Below are 5,225 nucleotides of genomic sequence, written 5' to 3'. Positions count from 1 at the left end.
TACCTATGCCCTCTGTCTAAACTTATTTCTATCATCTACCTTAATACTAAGAAAGTTCTTATGAGAAAAAAGGGGGGAGGGGGCAGCTAGGTGGTGCAGTGGATAAAGTACCAGACCTGGATTCAGGAGGACCTGAGTTCAAATTGGGTCTCAGACACTTCACACTTACTAGCTATGTGACCTTGGGTAAGTCACTTAACCCTCATTGCACCACAAAAAAAAAAAAAGGTCTTATGATTTAGATGTATCATCTTCCCATGTAGGAATGTAAACAGTTTAATCTTTTAACATCCCTCTTAATTTCTTTTTCCTGTTTACCTTTTTATGCTTCTCTAGGGTCTTGTATTTGAAAGTCAAATTTTCTATTCAGTTCAGGTCTTTTCATCACGAATACCTGAAAGCCCTCTTTTTTATTGAAGTCCCATTTTTTCCCCTGAAAGATTATGATCAGTTTTTCTGGATAGGCGATTCTTGGTTGTAATCCCAATTCCTTTGCCCTCCAGAATATCATATTCCATGCCCTACAGTCCTTTAATGTAGAAGCTGATAAATCTTGTGTTATCCTGACTGTGGCTCCAGAATACTTGAATTGTTTCTTTCTGGTTGCTTGCAATATTTTCTCCTTGACCTGGGAGCTCTGGAATTTGGCTATATTATTCCTGGAAATTTTCATTTTGGGATCTCTTTCAGGAGGTGATTGGTAGATTCTTTAAATTTCTATTTTACCTTCTGCTTCCAGAATAAAAAGGCAATTTTCCCTGACAATTTTGTGGATGATGTCTAAGCTCTTTCCTTGATCATGGTTAGTCCAATAATTTGATATGGTAGTCCAATAATTTTCAGATTATCTCTCCTGGATCTATTTTCCAGGTCAGCTGAGCCAATATAATAAAATTCAATATAAAAAAATTCAGTGTCATGCCAATCAAATTACCAAGAAAAAAATAGAGAGCTAGAAAAAATAATAACAAAATTCATCTGGAAGAACAAGAATATCAAGGGAATAAATGAAAAAATGTGAGAGAAGGTGGACTGACATAGTAGATCCCAAGTTGTATTATAAAACATTACTTATCAAAACAATCTGGTACTAAGAAATAGAGTGGTGAATCAGTGGAATAGATTAGGTACATAATGCACAGTATTAAATCACCATAGTAATCTAACATTTGATAAATGTAAAGATCCAGGCTTTGGGGACAAAAATATTACAATATGACAAAAACTGCCGGGAAAACTGGAAAGCAGTATGGCAGAAACTAGATATAGATCAATAGTTCATACCATATACCAAGATAAAGTCAAAATGGATACAAGATTTACACAAAAAGATTGATACCATAAGCAAATTAGGAGAGAATGGAATAATTTACCTGTCAGATCTCTGGATAAGGGAAGAATTTAAGGCCAAACATTATATAGGGAATAGGGAGCCCCTACCCCCCCTCTCTCTCCAAGTCTTCTTACACAATATAACTCACATGGAAATGTTTTACATGATTGCACATGTATAATCTTTATTGGAATGCTTACCATCTCAGAGTTGGGGTGGGGAGGGAGGAAGGGATAGAATTTGGAACTCAAGATTTTATTTAAAAAAAACAATGAATATTGAAAGCTATTTTTCCATGTAATGGTGAATATATATAATTTTTTTAAAAAGAATACAGGCAGAGATGAAGTGTTCTCTGCAGCTGAAAAGAGATCTAAGAGTTTGTACATAATAACCTTTGTCATTAGAAATTGAAATTCTGCCTGCCATTTATATTTTTATACCTTTGGAAACAGACACAACTACTTTTTTTTTCTTCTAGGGAAAAATCAGTTAATGTGGTAACAGCACAAAGAGCAATCAGATTAGGTGGACAGGGCTGCTGATCCCCTTCCCTTCATCCCTCAACTGGCTCATAGTCTGACATTTTATATATCTTCCAAGGTATTTATTTTCTCATAGGGGTGAGAGCTGGTGGAGAAAGGGGAGTTGTGAGGCCTGGACATAGGAGTATTCAGACCACTACATGAAAGTAGGGTTCTCCTTAATGGCAGCCTCTAGGGGAAAGGCCAGCCTGCCCCAGAGGGAGAGGGAAAGACGTCAAGCTGATAGAAAACCAAGGAAATGGAGAATGTCATTCAAAGCAGCTTTTGTCTCATTAGAAAGGAAGCAAAATCTCAGTTGCCAAAAGAAAATGAGAACTCTATCCCACTTCAATCACTTTCCATTCCAATGCTATCCTGGAGAATACTCACTATTGCTCATTAAGCAAATGTAGTGTAATTTGGGGTTAACTGTGGAATAAGGAAGGACCTGTTTGGGTTAGTATCCTAATCTCCCTGAATCGCAGTGGAAATTATCCTTATGGGACAATGACTTATTGGATGGGGATTTTGTGGCTCTCTTGTTATCTGCCGTAAGGAACTGTAACTGCTAGCTCAGCAGAAAGGGAGAAAGGGTGGGGGAGGAAGCCCTAGAGACTTGAGCAATATGGCCTGCTAAAATGAGGAGAGCTCAGTCACTTATCTCAGGTATTTTCATTAGAAATGCTTGAAAGTTCTCTATTCTATTAAAAATATTCTTCTGCACTGAATGATTATACCCTACTTTACAGGGGAAATTCGTTATTGTAAGACTATCATTTCCCTTTCAGAATATTGCATTCATATATCTCTTCTAGTTTATGTCAGCAGTTGTCTTGTGTGTGATCTTAATTGTAATTCCTTAACAATTCAACTGCTTTGGGAGAAGGGAGAATATTTTGCAGTATTTTTTCTTTGATGTGGGAACCCTTAATTTTTAGCTATGACATTCCTAGAATCATTCTTTTTTTGCTTTCTTTGAGAAGGTAAGAAGGAATCTTTCTATCTTTGCCTTTAGGCAAATTTTCATCCAGGCAATTTTCATTTATGATTTCTTGAAATATAGTGTCTAGACTCTAGTTTTGATTATGGTTCTCATGTAGATAAAATATTCTTTTTTAAAAAAAAATTATTTATTTTGGGGATTGGTGAGGCAATTGGGGTTAATTGACTTGCCCAGGGTCACACAGCTAGTAAGTGTTAAGTGTCTGAGGCTGGATTTGAACTCAGGTACTCCTGACTCCAGGGCTGGTGCTCTATCCACTGCGCCACCTAGCTGCCCCTAGATAAAATATTCTTAAATTTTCTCTCCTTGATTTTTTTCTAGGTCAGATGTTTATGGGATGAGATACCTTACATATTCTACTATTTTTTCAATCTTCAGACTTTATTTTCAATATTCTTTGATGTTTCATAGAGTTATTGTCTTCTATTTGATCAATTCTGATTTTGAAGGAGTTATTTTCTTGGGTAAGGTTTTGTCTGTGTTTTTCCAAGTTATTTTTTCATATCTTTCTTCCAAACTCCATATTATATTGACAAAATACTGATTGGTTACATGTTGAGGAAAACATACAATATAAAATATGGGAAAAGTTGGTTCTGTTCCCTTCTCCCCCCTTTCCCCCAAATACTCATCTATATGATTTGTTCAAAATAGGACTCAGAGCCAGAGGTCCCGGTGATAGCTGGAGATTTGGGTAAAGGGTTCTCAGCTGCCACAATAATGCTGTTTTTCTCTGGTCTGTGAGTCAGCGGGGTGGGGTAAAGGAATAGGGTGGCCCCCAAAAGGACCAGCTGAGGGGAAATCGTCCTATTCCCTTCCCCCCACCCAGGGCTTTCTTTCTGTCCCAAGATAAACAAAACTAACTCCCTGAAGGTGAACGAGGATATAATGAAACTGAGGTACTACCAACACTTCTCCCAATCAGCAAAAGGGACTGGAGGGGTAACCACCTCCCTTATTCCCCCACCCTTAAAAAAATACAAGGGTAGGGAGAAGAATTGGGACATGCAGTGACCACCAGAAAAGAATAAGAGGGGAGGGGTAGGAAGAGCTGAAGTTCATATATATTAAAAAATTGACTTAAGACTTAAAATTGTATTAGTATTTGTACAGAAAGGTGCCGGTGGAATAGCTCCCTCCAGCATACGATCAAAAAATATATGGAGAAATCACTGCAATGCCCCCCCCCCCCCCCCCCCCCCCCCGCACCCCATGACGGCAGCTGGCTCTCGTTAAGTGCGATTGGTTAGAGTGGATTCCAGTCAGGTTGTTCAGGCTGGGAGAGGTGGGGGGGCAGTGGGCAGGCAAGTGGGTGTTCAGTTGCTGCAGGGCTGGCTCCTGCTGGTTGGGCTGTTTTCCTGGAAGTCCACGCCCTAATTATGGCCCTGGCACCAGGTACATTCTGGGGCTCATTCTTGGGCAACTTCTTGGCTATTGCCATGAAAATTTCATTCACATTCCTTGCTGTCTTTGCTGATGCTTCCATGAACAGCAAGCTGTTGTCATCTACGTAGGCTTGTGCTTCTTGGAAATCCACAGCTCTCTTGCTGGCCAGGTCAGCCTTGTGGCTGGCGAGTGCAATGACTATGTTGGGACTAAGCTGCTGCTGCTGCTGCTGCTGCAGCTCTTTCAGCCTGTTCTTGGCCGGTGCAAATGTATCTGTATTTGTGATGTCGTAGCCCACAATGGCTGCCTGAACACCCCAATAGTACATAGGGACCAGGCTGTGATATCGTTTTTGTCCTGCCATGTGTCAGATCTCAAAGTTGACCATTGTGTCATCCAAGCAGACAGTCTGTGTGAGGAAGGTCGCTTCAATTGTGCTCTCCTGATATTTGTGAAATTGTCCTTTGATGAAGCAGAGGACGCTTGACTTGCCCACTGCTGACTCCCCCAGTAAGACCATTTTAAACTGGCAGATTTTGTTACCAGCAGCTGGTCCATTGGGTCGTGCTATGCCTCCCTGACCCTCCATGGCCCCTACCACAATAGTGGCACCAATGAACGTGGGGGATGGGGTAGGAGGCGAATACTGAGTGCAGAGGCACTTAGTGGGGAGAGGAGGCCTCCAATGAGGCTCTGAGGTGACTGGTCTGCTGGGACCGGATCTGTGGACTGGCTGCGCTCCTCTCCCCCAAACTCCATTTTTTAAAAATGTATCTTAACATTCATTTATTAAAATTTTGAGTTCTAAATTCTATCCCTCTCACCAGTTCTTTTCTCCCTATTGAGAAGGGGGGTAATATGACATCCGTTATACATGTGACATCATACACGGTATACTGCAGAGTTCATCAGTTCTCTCTGGAGGAGTTTAACATTTTTCATTACAAGTACTTGGAAATTATCTTCGATCATTTTATTG

The 5,225-nt window shown here is 40.3% G+C and overlaps 1 pseudogene; it reads right to left on the bottom strand.

The window, feature by feature from the left end:
- Positions 1-4,176: 4,176 nt before the first annotated feature.
- On the bottom strand, positions 4,177-4,835 carry LOC122729672 (annotated as a pseudogene).
- Positions 4,836-5,225: the final 390 nt, after the last annotated feature.

The sequence above is a fragment of the Dromiciops gliroides genome, chromosome 5, assembly GCF_019393635.1.
Source record: "Dromiciops gliroides isolate mDroGli1 chromosome 5, mDroGli1.pri, whole genome shotgun sequence".
NCBI lineage: Eukaryota > Metazoa > Chordata > Mammalia > Microbiotheria > Microbiotheriidae > Dromiciops > Dromiciops gliroides.
Note: the sequence above shows the minus strand (reverse complement) of the source record. Positions and strands in the feature narration are given on the sequence as shown.